At 39.0% G+C, this 16,156-nt stretch overlaps 1 long non-coding RNA gene across 1 annotated transcript; it reads right to left on the bottom strand.

The window, feature by feature from the left end:
* Positions 1 to 11,471: 11,471 nt before the first annotated feature.
* On the bottom strand, positions 11,472 to 12,218 carry LOC122065270. The gene is made up of 2 exons (XR_006135965.1): positions 11,801 to 12,218; positions 11,472 to 11,654 (listed from the first exon to the last, which is right to left on the bottom strand). It is a non-coding gene; the product is annotated as an uncharacterized LOC122065270 (long non-coding RNA).
* Positions 12,219 to 16,156: the final 3,938 nt, after the last annotated feature.

Genomic DNA, 16,156 nt, shown 5'->3' with positions numbered 1-16,156 from the left:
AAAATTTTCTTACTTTCACCCAATTGGTTTAGAAAAATTAATTTTTACTACCACTGGTTAAGGAATTTTCTCGCTCCTTCCTATTGGTCTTATAAATACCCCCTCCCTTTGTTTTCACACACCAACACATACCACAACAACCCATGGTAGTAGAGCTTTGCCCTCTCTCCTCCCCTCCCCATTGGAGGTTTTTCAAGTCTTCAGAGGGATCTTCGAAGGCTGAAGTGTTCTTCGGATCTTTGAAGTGTTCTTTGGGCCTTCGGAACTCTTCAATTCTTTGCATTTTTGAGTGAGATTTTAGTAGGATTTTTTGTGTAGGAAAAGTTTTCCCTTAGTCTCCCACCCCCCTTTTGAGGTTCTTCCAGTCTACGGAGAGATTTTCGTAAGATTCCTTCGAATCTTCGAAGTGTTCTTTCGGGCCTTTGAAGTTCTTTAACCATTTAGGTTTATAGCCCATCCCTAGTGGAAGCTCTATCCGAGTGCCACCTCAGCCTAGCCCTCCTATAGTCTATCCCTAGTGGAAGCTCTGTCCGAGTGCCACCTCAACCTAGCCTTCTCATAGCCTATCACTAGCAGAGGCCTTGTCGGAGTGCCACCTTAGCCTAGCTCTCCCCTAGCCTATCACCAGTAGAAGCTCTGTCGGAGTGCCACCTCAGCCTAGCCCTCCCATAGCCTGTCCCAAGGGAAGCTCTGTTGGAGTGCCAAAGCTAAAATCTGAAAATAATTGTTCCCAGCTGGAACTCTGTCTGAATATCATCACAATTTGCATCTCTCGAGAAAGAAAGTCGGAGGTCAAGACCATCTTCCCCTGAGCTGGGAGAATCTACAAGAAATTCGTACTAGCATCAACTAGGGGTCCACCCCTCTTGACGCGAAACATGGGTCAAGCTTAGGTATAATTTCTCAACAGAATTAGCACAATATAGACTTTATACAACCTTGTTTTAGTGTACATATTTATTTAAATTCAATCAATGATAACTTAGCCATGCATGTGAAATAGGAATAATTGTGAAAAATGTTTATTTTTAAGCATCCAGTAAGAAGACCGGTTGAACCGGGTAGATTGGATGCCTAACACCTTCCCAATTCTACAACTTGACACTAACCCTAAATCTCTGACCAGGCCAACTTTCGGGCCCTTTTCTTAGGAATTGGGCCCACCCCTGGGTCCTAGGCCCATAATCCTAGGTGGCGACTCTAAACCCTTTTGTATGATCTCGATCCCCGTACTAGACTATCACCAAATCCATGTCTAGAATGACAAACTTTACACTTTTACAAAATAGGTCTTCACGTATCTCCGAGCCGTGATACGGTGGTGCGGGGCCCGCAGGGTAAGCACACACGACACACCCCTCCCTTATGAAAGAGAAAGAGAGGAGAGAGGACAGAATCAATGCAAATATTTTTCTGCCCCACAAAAGGGGAAGAGAGACCTCATTTCCGGCCACTACCCTCACAACAACAATGCGATTTCTACCCCAAAAAAATAAATAGAAAAAGACTACAAATCGATAAATTTTACTTTTTGGGTAAGAAATCCACAACATTAAAGGGGCAATATTGGATCTAAACTCTAATCAACAGATCCATCTTCGGGTTCAGGATTTTGAATTTGGATCATTTTGTGTTTTCATATTATTTTATGGGGAAAGAGATTCCCGCAACATAGGTATCCGGGTCATTTTTGTAATTCTCATATTTTATTGTTCATACAAAATAGAAATGTCTTATATTTACCCTTCCCCTTCTCATTGAAAAATGCTAAAGGGGGGAACCCTCCTTCAGACCCAGATGAAAAAAAAGGACTTTGGAGGAAACCCTATCCTTATTTTATGTTATATTGTCTTTGGTAAAATGAATGAAGCTCGAGTTTTCCATCAACCATGGTAAATATATCTTGTGACATAAGAAGAAGAAGAAGAAGAAGAAGAAGAAAAAAGGCCAAGACTGATCGCAAATAGATTATCAAATGAACAACAAATTCAACAAAAGAATCATGACATGCGTTAGACATTAATATTATCAAAGCGCCAAGGAATAATGACTTTGGTTCATCTACTTCCATTGTAATGTGGAGTCAGAGAACTAAAATCAGGTAGGAGCATATCTGCCATATCCCATTGACTAGAAGATAATCTGCTTTATTCCTTCTGATCAGAAATAATCTCCGCTTCATCTACTTCTGATCAATAATTATCGTTGCTTTCTTCTTTTCTGATCAATATATCAATATTAATATGCAGATTAGGTACGGCAATATAGAACCCTATACTTAGAATTTAGCATAGCCAACTCCAGCCCCATTATATGATCAACTCGCCTTGCCAGTTGGAATAGCATAAGAGGAAGGCTGATTCAACTCAATAGCATCATCCAATCACCACTAATTTTGACGAATTCTTGGGGGAAAACCTCGAAATTTGATTAGGTAAGGAGAGAGAAGCATAATAACTTTCATTTTTTTTTTATTAGAAAAACAAATATTTGCAAAGAGGAATCAACCAATGTCTACCCAACCTGGAAACCTAGAAACATACATATCCTGCAAATAGCTCATAGGAGCATTGGAGACCTATTATTATACAAATACTTGATATTTCCAAACCGAACATGAACTTCCCAAAACAACCCTAAACTATAGTAAGGACAGCTTGAGTGTGAAGGCATCGAAATAAGCTGAAGTAGATTCTTTGAGGGGAACCACACTTCAGTAATAGTCTAACCCTTAGCGATTGCCATTCTCAATCTATATAAAACACCGATAGCTTTTGTTTCCGAGAGAGGTTGTTACGGAAGTCCCTTGTACTATATCTTGAAATCGACCTTGAAAGAGAACACCATATATCCAAAAAGAGTCTGGTCACAGAAAGTTAATAAAACCAATACATACTAAAATAAGATATGGCAAAACAGGCAGTGAAATATCCCTATTCAAGAGGAACGCTGAATTATCTATGAGAGAGGGAGAAACAACACCATTGTTAGTGTCCTGAAACAAATGCAAATGCAAATCATTCATCCATTGATTTATCTGCTGAATAATCGAAATGGGATTCGGCTTTAAATGATTCAACATCATTACGATGGGTCCAAATAAAATAAACAACAATAGCCACCACACTAAAAATCCTACATTTATCCTCATGTGGTAAATGGGGATCAGTAAAAATATGTTGAAACCCGATGACTGACGCGACTTGCAAGTTTTCTGGATGTAGTCCGAGAGGACAGCCAGCCCAAATTCTATTAAAAAAATCACAAAGAAAAAAAAGAAGAAAAATGGATTCTTCTTCCTGGCCGCAGAAAGCACATACAAGATCAATATTCATCCACTTACCTAGGACTTGTCAGACAGGTAACCCTTCAAGCAACATATGCCATAAAAACTTTTGAAATTTAGGGTATATTTTCAATTTCCGTAAAAACTTCAACCAATTAGAAGGTAGTGAAAGATAGGAATTGGGAGCGCCCCCTAACTGCTGTCTTGACATATGACTAATAAGAAAATTAGCAGCACAAAGTGTAGAGAATTTCCCAAACAAGGAAGTGTGGCACCTCCACGTATCATAATTAACGAAATTTGAATTTTACAAATATGTAAAAGAATAGAAGAAGGGATGGTATTGGCTAGTGCTTTTTCATTCCAATAATCATCCCTAATCAACTCACTGATTTTAATATTGGTAGGAGAAGAAACAGAAGAAATTGGAACTGAATCATTGGGTAATGTTGGGACCTAAGGGTCAAACCAAAAGAAAGTTGAGGAACCCGACTCAATAGAGACAACACTATTCCAAACCCAAGACCCACTCTTCTTAGAGGTTGAAATACCAAAAAGGGAGTTTTGGGGAAATATTTGGCCATAAAAGTCATAGCCCAAAGTGAATCCTTCTCAGTAAGCAATCTCCAACCCAATTTCAATAGAAGAACAGTATTATGGATCTTGGCATCCCTTAGACCTAATCTACCCTTCTCCAGAGGGGAGCAAATTCTTTTCCATGAAATAAGATGAACCTTACTTTTAGAACAACCAAACCCAAGTGATCCATTTCAGAAACGAGCACACATAGAATTAATTTGGCTACAGGTAGTACAAGGGAGGTCAAAACAGTTCATCCACCATGTTGGAACATAATAAAGGACTAATTGCACTAGAACTTTCCTACCAGAATAAGAAAGACTATTAGATTTCCAAATGGACAACTTCTTAGCCATCCGCTCAACAATATGTTTAAAAATCCCAATCTTTGATCGCTGATTGGTTAACATAGTACCAAGGTAAGGAACATCATGAGTGACCTCCTTCATACCAAGGAGAGAGCACAAAGGAATACGATCTTGCCTCAACACATTACTACTAAAAAAACTGTTAGATCAAACACCAAGAAACACGAATAATAAAGAGATAATAGATCCGCACGACAGAGATTTAATGAGGTTCACACACTAGGGTGGTGTGCTACGTCCTCGGGCGAAGAAGAAGATGATTCACTATACAGAAGAGAGATTACACCCTAGCAGCGGCGAGGAAAAACTCGTCCTGAAACCCTAGATGTGTGAAAACCCTAGAATACAATGACTTTCTCAACAAGCAACAGTATATTATATATATACTCCAAATCGTGGGTCGACCCATCGGGTCGTGGTCGATCCAGTCGAACCATACCTAGCAGATCTCAGAAAATTTCCCATTCGGGGAGCCACCAAAATATGTTGGATCTGGTCAATCTTCAAAACGGGTCAAGAATTCGAGACAAACTTAACAAATCTTCACCTTGGCTTGAATTCTCCTCCAACAGATAAACAAATAGCTAATATCTTCATCTTCTCCAATAGCCCTCCAAAGGGCTGAACTCAAACACGACAAACACCAAGTAAGTTCAAGCAATGCTCGAACTTACCAACACATAAAGGCTTAGTCAACATATCAGCTGGATTGTCTTCAGTACCAATCTTTAATACTTGAATATTACCTTGAGCAATTATCTCTTTTATGAAATGATACCGAACATCAATGTGCTTTGTCCTCTCATGATACATTGGATCTTTAGTCCAAGTGAATAGCACTCTGGCTATCACAATGGACAACAGTCACCCCATGATCCATGCTGAGTTCTGCCAACAAACCTCTAAGCCAAATAGCTTCTTTAATTACCTCAGTCACTGCCATATACTCTGCTTCAGTAGTAGATAATGCAACTGTAGCCTGTAAAGTAGCTTTCCAACTAACCGTACTTCCTCCAAGATTAAATACATAGCTTGTGAGTGACCTCCTCTTGTCAAGATCACCTGCATAATCTGAATAAACATAACCAGATAAACTATCACCATTCCTCCCAAACTCCAAACAAACACCAGAGGTCCCTTTTAAGTACCTAAGTATCCACTTCACTGCTTCCCAATGAGCTTTACCTGGACATGACGAATATCTGCTCACCACACTGACAGCTTGTGAAATGTCAGGACGAGTGCAAACCATAGCATACATAACGGAGCCAACTGCACTAGAGTATGGAACACGTGACATGTACTCCACCTCTTCATCTGTCTTAGGTGATAGAATAGTTGAAAGTCTAAAATGAGATGCAAGAGGAGTAGTTACAGGTTTGGCATCTTTTATGTCAAAACGATTCAATACCTTCTCAGTGTACTTTTGTTGAGATAGCCACAGCCTCCCAGCTTTTCTATCCCTCTTGATCTCCATACCAAGGATCTTCCTTGCTGCCCCCAAATCTTTCATCTCAAATTCAGAACTTAATTGTTCCTTCAACCTATTGACCTCATTCCTATCTTTTGCTGCAATCAACATATCACCAACATAAAGCAATAAATATATGAATGACCCATCAGAGAGCTTTCTGAAATAAACACAATAGTCATATTGACACCTGGTGTAATATCCCGCTTCTTAAACCCGGTCTGATTTCGCGATTTAACCGGTTTAACCATGCAGGAACTGAGCCAGAGGATATTAGAGCGGGCTCCTTATGGGCTATGATGGCACGGGTGACCTTAAACACCGGCTAGCCCGACAAGTTCGAGCCAGTGCCAGAAGAGACGGGAGTGCCCAAACCGTGTACGTGCACCTACCATAAGGCTATGTACGGATAAAACAGGTATTATATCCGTATTTTAAGGTATATACATATGTNTGACACCTGGAGTATCCAAAACTAGCCATAACTGAATCAAACCTTTTATACCACTGTCTAGGAGACTGTTTTAAACCATATAGGGACTTCTTCAACAAGCATGCATGATCCTCCTTACCTTCAATAACAAACCTTTCAGGTTGATGCATATAAATCTGTTCTTCTAGTTCACCATGCAAGAATGTTGTTTTCACATCAAGTTGCTCCAACTCCAAATCATGCATAGCAACTAAAGCAAGTAGGACACGAATAGAACTATGCTTAACAACAGGTGAGAAAACATCATTAAAATCAATTCCTTATACCTGACTGTAGCCCTTTGCTAGCAAACGTGCCTTGCACCTAGCATCTTCAACACCTGAGGTAGATCCCTTCTTCTTGAAGACCTATTTGCAACCAACAATTTTCTTTCCTGTTCTCGGCTTCACAAGCTCCCAAGTTTGATTTTTATGAAGAGATTCCATCTCCTCACTACTTTTGTGGTTGTCTAATATTCTTCCTTGGTCTATCCTTGGTAATGCTATACCGCTCTTCTTCTTGATTCTCTTGAGCATCATCTCCTTCAGTAAAAGTAGACAACTGGACTAAAGTAGATTGTGCTTTGTTTGAAGATGAACCACCAATTTCAAACTCCACATTCTCTCTAGATTTTTCTTGACCTTCATCACAATGAATAGGAGCTTCTTTCCTAGGATGCAACATAGCAGATTCATCAAAAGTAACATCTCTGCTAATAAGAAATTTTGGAGACTTTGGATCAAAACACCACAACCTGTATCCTTTCACTCCAGATACATACCCAAGAAAAATGCATTTCTTAGCCCTAGGTTCCAACTTCCCTTCATTTACATGTGCATAAGCAGGACATCCAAATACTTTAAAATTTGAGTAGTCTGCAGGTTTACCTGACCAAACTTCTTCTGGAGTCTTGCACTAAATAGCTGTGCAAGGAGATCGATTCACCAACAAGGTTGCTGTGTTAACTACTTCTACCCAGAACTCCTTACCCAATCCTGCATTTGATAACATACACCTTGCCTTTTCTAACAAGGTTCTATTCATACGCTCTGCCACTCCATTCTGCTGGGGTGTTTTAACAACTGTATGGTGTCTTGCAATACCTTCATTTTTGCAGAACTCATTAAATTCACATTCAAAAAACTCTAGGCTATTATCGGTTCTCAACCTTTTAATTTGTTTCCCGGTCTGCTTCTCAAGCAAATTCTTCCACTGTTTGAAAGTGACAAATACTTCATTTTTGTGCTTCAAGAAATAGACCCAAACCTTCCTAGAGAAATCGTCAATGAAAGTAAGCAAGTATCTTACACCAGCCCCCTTTGAAGCAACCCTGGAGGGCCCCCATAGGTCTGAATGAATGCAGTCCAAAGTTCCCTTGGTCCTGTGAATAGTAGTACTGAAACTAACTCTTTTCTGCTTCCCAAACACACAATGCTCACAGAACTCCATTGCTCTTGTACTCTGACCACACAACAAGCCCCTTTTACTTAAATCCCTCTTTCACTCATATGGCCTAACTTCATGTGCCATAAATTTGTGACAACTGATTTAGACATAGATGATGAAGCTGCTTCAATAGACCCAGTGACTGTAGTACCTTGCAACACATACAAACTGCCAACCTTGATTCCTTTCATCAATAAGAGAATATGTTGATCTTCATGACTCCACCTTCAGCTGTATACTTGCACCCATTTGAATCAAGAGTGCCTAAACTGATGAGATTCTTCTTCAAATCAGGGACATGCCTGACATTGGACAAGCTTCTGATAATGTCATCATACATCTTGATATTGATCGTTCCCATTCCAATAGTCTTACAAGAAGCATTATTGCCCATCAACACAACTCCACCTCAAACTGATTCGTATGTGGAGAACCATTCACAATTGAGACACATATGGTAGGAACAACCAGAGTCAAGAATCCATTCATCCTGTGATCTAACTTTATCATCAGTCACCAAAAGCATATCAGACTCACTCTCATCTCCAGCAATACTAACTTCTGCAGAATCATCTCTTTTCTATTGATTTTGAGCACCACCACCTGCCTCCTGCTTATTTAAAAGGTTATAACATTCAGATTTAATATGCCTCTTTTTCTTATAGTAATTGTAGGTTAAATTCTTGTGCTTAGATTTTGATTTAGCCTTCTTTTTGTCACCATCTGAACCCCCTTCATTTGTTCTCCCTCTAACTACCAAACCAAAACCATTAGATTTATTGGTAGTTGTCAACTCATCATCAATCTTCTGCTTGCTTTGCAGATTCATTTTGACATCCTCAATAGAGATTGTCTCTCTACCATAAATCACGGTATCCCTAAAATGCTTATAAGATGGAGGCAAAGAGCATAACAACAATATGGCCAAATCTTCATCGTCTATTTTAACATCTATTATTTTCAAATCAGTAACAATAGAATTGAACTCAGATATATGGGATTTAATAAAAGTACCTTCACCCATATGAAGGGTATACAGTTGTTGCTTCAATCTCAACCTATTAGTGAGGGATTTGGTGAGGTAGAGGTTCTCTAACTTCACCCATAACTCTGCAGCCGTTGTCTCTAAGAGAACTTCCTGTAGAACATCATTCGAAAGACACAACTGAATAGCTGAAAGGGCTTTATTATCCAAATCGCTCCAATCATCATCGGACATAGTTACAGGTTTCTTCGCCTTCCCAAATAGGGTTTTCTTCAAACCCTGTTGCGTGAGAACAACCATCATTCGAACCTGCCATAAACAAAAACTGATGTTGCCGTCAAACCTATCAATATCGTATTTCGTTGAAGCCATGGATCGAAGTAACCCAGAGCTTTGATACTAGTTTGTTAGATCAAACACCAAGAAACACGAATAATAAAGAGATAATAGATCCGCACGACAAAAATTTAATGAGGTTCACACACCAGGGTGGTGTGCTACGTCCTCGGGCGAAGAAGAAGATGATTCACTATGCAGAAGAGAGATTACACCCTAGCAGCGGCGAGGAAAAACTCGTCTTGAAACCCTAGATGTGTGAAAACCCTAGAATATAATGACTTTCTCAACAAGCAACAGTACATTATATATATACTCCAAATCGTCGGTCGACCCATCGGGCCTATCGGCCCAAGCCCTCTGCTTCCATCACAGATCTCAGAAAATTTTTCATTCGGGTCGCCACCAAAATATGTCGGATCGGGTCAATCTTCAAAACGGATCAAGAATTCGAGACAAACTTAACAAAAACAACCGTTTTTAGACAAATAAACGTGTTGACTAGATGAATCAGCAAAAAGATCCAAGATAGCCTTAATGGTTAACAAATCTTCTGGTAAGGCTCTACAAAATATAAAGACATCATCCACGAATAAAAGATGTGAGATCTCTGGTGCTTGTCAGGCGAACTTAATCCCATGAAAAAGATTAAGCTCCCTATAGATAGACAACAAATGAGAGAGAACTTCCATAGCCAGAATAAAAAGATATGGACTTAAAGGACATCCATGTCAGATACCACGTGTAGGAAGGAAATGTTCAAAGGCAGTAAATGTATAATTGATACCCAGACAGTAAAGTTTTGCAACCTCAATAAGAGGTAATATACATATCGCTTGGCCCAACCTAGATCACATTTGAGTGGGCCTTTGGCTTGTGAGTTTCAATAGTATCCTTTGCCTGGTCAGGGACCAAATGGAGTCCAGGAAAGGGGTTGATACATGCAAGCTTGACCTGGCCAGGCCGAGTTTAAGGCTCTAAAAATTTTTGGAAGTCAACTTTGGCATCCATTGTTATACAAAGGTTTACGTTGATGTTGAGTACATAATTAACCATATGATTGAGATGGATTTTCAAAATTTACATACCACTATACTAGCCTCACAAACACATATTATAAGACAACTACGATCCATGACATGTAATGAATCCACCACTGCATTGGCATAGACCCAAGTACACATAATTGATAACGTGTTCGTAATTTGAATGGCTGCGATAGATGCTATCGCCATGTTAGATGATCAGTGGTTTGTTACTCCCCTTGAAACAAATTTGGGATAGAGTTTGGATAGTATGCCAAGTCAGATCCAAAATTGTCACCTAGTAGGTGCAAATTTTACTATTTATATGAACAAAATAAGCAATGGATTCATTGCATTGGATATCTCTTGGGTTGTGTTTGTTTCGCCTTATTTTATGGGATTTAAAAAAAAATAATAAAGATTGATAAAGATTATAAATGAGAAAGTATTTTACTGATAATTAATGTAAAAAGTTGAAAACAAAATCTAGTTCCAAACTCAAAATATTTTTTTGACCAAAATATTGCTGGTGGCTTGATTATCGGTACTCTTGGCAACCCATGGAGGACTACACCCCCACCTTATGACTATATTATATCTCTCTCTCAATTATGTTCAAATGTACTCATAGCTATGTTCAACTAAAAAAATGCCAAATGGCATAAAAATATAAAGAGGAAATTACACTCCCCTCCCTGTACTTTGACTTAATACCACTATCCCCCACATATTTTAAAAATACTATTCCCCTCCTCTGTACTTTAAAGATTCTATCAATCGATCCATTAGTCATTAACAGTGCTAAAATATGACATGTAAAAAGACAATATTACACTTGTATCTAATACCTATCATTTCTCTCCCCTTTCCCTCCTCTTCCCCATATTTGGACTTCAAACCTTGACTAGACTTCCTTTCACAAAGAAGAAAGAGTGCAACAAGTGACTGCAACTCATCGGTCACGGTCACGGGAGAAATCACACTTTCAACTTTTCCTCTGTGTTCGCTTCTTATCTCTCTTATCATTCTTATTTTCAAAATTCTTAAGCATTTCATCAAACACGTGATGGGTTATTACTAGAGATTGAAAATTTATAGCAAAACAAATGAGGAACTCCCCTACCCATTCGATATTAAAACACACTTCAACTTATAGGCCTGGAAAGATCGAGGTTCAAAAGCTGCAGTGATCAAATACAAAGTTTGACTTCCATAAAATGGAAAATTAGAACTGTAAGTACCATTCTGTAAATTGTGAAACATACAGATTCATGTTTTTAAAAGAGAAGAGAACGCAAAATTTCCCAGGAGATTTGAAAATGAAAACCATGAATGAAAACCCATCGACTTAAACTTCTATCCCGAAATTTTACTGAAAAGAATAGAACTTTCTCTCCTTTTCTTTCTCAGAGAGAGAAGTAAATCCATCAACAAAACTCAATATGGGGAAGGCGGATTAAAAGCAGAGTAAAATCGAGCGAAGAAAATGCTAGACGATAATGATAAGCGATGGAATCAAGTCATTTTTACCTATGAAACATCAGATTCTATTTATTGTCTCCAATGGATTTGCATAAGCTTTGCTCTTACAAACGAGAATAGTCTGAAACTGCTCAGATGGGAACTCCTCCGACAAAAACCCAACAAAGAATTCAGTCAACTCCAAATTGGGTTCCACTTTGATTCCTGTAACAGGAACCCCAGACGAACAATTTCTTAGCTTGAATATCATTGACATCAGAAACAAAACTATAGCTCAACTATCGGGTGATCTTCTTATCATAATACACAAGTTCATTGAAATGAACATAGCAGGTGTGATCAAGCTCCACCTCGAAGTCTCCATCATCGGAAATCGAGAAGGATTCACAGTGTTTGGAATTAGACCCTTTGTAAGGCCCTATTCACGGAGGAGGTCATAGACCCGATTGAACATTCCTTGCTTCGATCGACCACAGACAACACCAATGAAGGTTCTATCGTTTCTAAAAAACAGAGATGAGTTGTAGAACATCATGCTTTGAACTCATTTATTTAGTCCTCTTAAGAGGTTGATGCTCTCCACCTCAAGAGTGTCGTCTTCATCTTTCCTCTTAAAAACTGAAATCCAGTTCAACACTTTGGAAGGAGACTAGTGGATCAAGGTTTCAAAACCCCTCAACGATCGGAGCTTTATAGTGAAGGTCTGAGCATTAACCGAACATACAGGATGGCGTAAGAAGTGTCTTAGACTATCCACGTAAAAAAAATGACCCCTTTCAGTGCTCCAAAGTCTTGATATTTTACACCAAGAAACGGTAAATTAGGTATTATATATCACATTTTAAGGCCGATGTCATCACTTAACATGGTTCTTTAACGGAAAGGGTACAATTGTTATCATCTTTAAAGAACAGGAGAAGAGAGTGGTATTTTTCAAAATAGGTGGGGGGAAGTGGTGTAAGATAAAGTACAGAGAAGGGGAGTGTAATTTTCTTAAATAAAAAATAGAATGTATAAATAATAATATTTTTCCTATAAATATTTTAGCGTGAGACAAACGTAGCATTAGGGACTTTAAATCACTTCACATTTCCCAATAGGCAAAGAATGTTGTAAGGGTGTCAATCAATCGGTTTAGACCGATTTTGGTTTGTTTTTATCGGTTTTGGTGTGAGAATGAGTAATCCTAAAATATGATTCAATAAGGGAGACCAGTTTCGATTTGGTTTTAGTTCGATTTTGGTTTCTGTGGAGTCAACAGCCATGCGCATCATCCATCTGCAAGCTCCATGTGGCCACATCCTTGCTCGAAGATACATGGGGGCCTATTTCGCGAGGGCTATCTTCCTTTTGCGTATCTTCTAAATATAACATTGAAAATGCCTCAATATTGGGGATTGGGGAACGTAAACATTCGGAGTCGCGCACCTATGGTTATGAAGTTGGGAAGGTGTTAGACACCCAGTTCACCAGATTGAATAGGACTTGCTATTAGATGCTGAAATTCAAATATTTCCTTAATGTACAACACCCAAAACCCAAAACCCAAAACCCAAAACCCAAAACCCTAATCCCTACACAATAAACCCTAAACCTTAAACCTAATACCCAAAACCCTAAACCTCACAACCTAAAGCCTATACCCTAAACCCTAAACCCTAAACCTCTAAACCTCTAAACCTTAAGCCCTAAACCTTAAACCCTAAACCCAAAACCCCAAACCATAAAACCCTAATCCCTAAACCCTAAACCCAAAACATAACACCCTAAACCCTCAACCCTAAACCCTAAACCCTAAACCCCAAACCCTAAACCTTAAACCATAAATCCTAAACCCCAAACCCTAAACCCAAAACTCTAAACCCTAAACCCTAAATCGTAAACCTTAAAGCCTAAAATCTATACCCAAAACCCAAAACCCAAAACCCTAAACCCTAAACCCTAAACACTACACCCTAAACCCTAATCCCTAAACTCTAAACCCTAAACGCTAATGCCCCAAAGCCTAATCCGTAAATCCAAAACCCTAAACCCTAAACCCCCAAAGCCTAATCCCGAAACCCAAAACCCTAAACCCTAAACCCTAAAGCCTAAACCCAAAACTACACCACAAACCCTAAACCCAAAAAACATAAACTAAAACCCTAACCCCTAAACCCTAAACTCCTAAGCAAAAAACCAAAAGCCCAATACCCTAAACCCTAAACCAAAAATCCTAAACCCTAAACCCTAAACCATAAATCCTAAACCCTAAACCCTAAACCCTAAACCCTAAACTCTAAATCATAAACCCTTAACCCAAAATCCCTAAACCCGAAACCCAAAAACCCATAACTTAAAACCTAAAATAAAAAAGCCTAAAACCCAGAACCCTAAACACTAAACCATAAACACTAAACCCTAAACCCTAAAGTCTAGACACAAAACCCTACAACCTAAACCCTAAACAAAAACTCTAATCCCTAAACCCTAAACCCTAAACCCTAAACCCTAAACCGGAAATCGTAAACCATAAACCCTAAACCCTAAACACTAAAACTTAAAGCCACTACCCTTAACCATAAACCTTAAACCCTCAACCCCAACCCCTAAACCCTAAACACTAAACCCTAAATCCTAAACCCTAAAATCACAACCCTAAACTATTAACCTTAAATCAAAAACCCTATGACCATATCACTAAACCTTAAACCTTAAACCCAAAACCTAAACTCTAACCCTAAACCCTAAACCCTAATCCCCTAAACCCTAAACCAGAAACACTAAACCTTATGGCCAAAACCCAAAACCCAAAACCCAAAACCCAAAACCATAAACCCTAAACCCTAAACCCTAAACCCTAAAACCCTAAACACTAATCCTTAAACCCTAAACCCTAAACCCTAAACCCTAAAGCCCTACACCCTAAACACAAAAATCTAAATCTTAAACCCTATACCTAAACCCTAAACCCTAAACCCAAGACCATAATCCCTAAACACTAAACTCTAAACTCTCAACCCTAAACCTTAAACCCTAAAATTTATAACCAAAATTCAACACCTTAAAACAAAACCGTAAAATCCTAAACCATAAACCGTAAGCCCTAAAACCCTAATCTACCCTAGGCCCTAAATCCCAAACCCCTAACCCTTACCCCGAAACCCTAAAGCCCTATACCCTAAACCCAAAACCCCAATACCCAAAACCCACAAACCTAAACCCTAAACCTTAAACCATAAACCCCAAACCCCAAACCCCAAACCCCAAACCCTAAACCATAAACCCTAAATCCGGAACACTAAACCCTAAGTGATAAACACGTAAACGCTAAATCCTAAACCCTAAATCCAAAACCAAAAACCTTAAACCCTAAACTCTAAACCCTAAACCCTAAACCCTAAACCCTAAACCCTAAACACAAAATACAAAACCCTAAACCCTAAACCCTAAACCCTAAACCCTAAACAATAAACCCTAAACCCTAAACCCTAAACCCTAAACAATAAACCCTAAACCGTAAATCCTAAACATTAAACATTAACCCCAAATCTAAAACCTTAAACCCAAAACGCTAAAACAGATACCCTAAACCCTTAACCCAAAACCCTGAAACCCAACCTTAAACCCGAAACCCTAAACCCTAAACTTTAAGCCCAAAACCCTAAACCTAAAACCTAAATGCAAAACACTAGACCCATGACCTCATAGCCTAAAAGCCTAAAACCTAAAACCTAAACCCTAAACCCTAAACCCTAAACCATAAACCCTAAACCCTAGACCTTAAACCATAAATCCTAAACCCTAAACCCAAAACCCTAAAACCTTAATCCCTAAACACTAAATCCAAAACACTAAACCCCAAACCCTACACCCTAAACCCTAAACCCTACACTCTAAACCCTCAACCCTAAATCCCAAACCCCAAATCCTAAACTCTAAATCCTAAACCCCAGACCCTAAACCCTAAACCCTAAACCCTAAACCATAAACCATAAACCATGAAATCTAAAGCATATACCCAAAACCCTGAAGCCAAAACCCTGCACCCTAAACACTAAACCCTAAACTCCAAACCCTAAACCATAAATCCTAAAACCTAAGCCCCAATGCCTAATCCCAAAACCCTAAACCCTAAACAGAATAGCCTAAAGCTTATAACCTAAACCCCAAACCATAAACCCTAAACCCTAAACCCAAAACCCTAAAGCCCTATAGACTAAACCATAAAACCTAAACCCGATACCTAACACCAGAAACCCTAAACCGTAAACCCAAAAGCCAAACCCCAAACCCCAAACCCTACACCCAAAACCCTATACCCTAAAACCTAAACCCTAAACACTAAAACTTAAACCATAAACCCTAAAACCCTAAACCCTAAAACCCTAAACCCTAAAACCTAAACCCTAAACGCTAAACCCAAAACCCTTACCCCTAAACCCCAAACACAAAACCCTTAAATGAAAGCATAAAACCCCAAACTATAAACCCTAGATCCTAAGACCCTAAACCCTAAATCGCAAACCCCTAACACTAAACCTTAAACCAGAAAGGCTAAACCTTGAAGCCCTATACCCTAAACCCTAAACCCTAAACCCTAAACCCTAAACCCTAAACACTAAACCCTAATCCCGAAACCCTAAACCTTAAAACCGAAACCCTAAACATTAAACCCTAATCCCTAAACCCTTAACCTTAAACTCTAAACCCTAAATAATAAACCC

This window comes from Macadamia integrifolia, unplaced genomic scaffold (genome assembly GCF_013358625.1).
Source record: "Macadamia integrifolia cultivar HAES 741 unplaced genomic scaffold, SCU_Mint_v3 scaffold1947, whole genome shotgun sequence".
In the NCBI taxonomy this organism is placed as follows: Eukaryota; Viridiplantae; Streptophyta; class Magnoliopsida; order Proteales; family Proteaceae; genus Macadamia; species Macadamia integrifolia.
The sequence above is the reverse complement of the archived record's forward strand: the minus strand, read 5'-3'. Positions and strand labels throughout refer to the sequence as shown.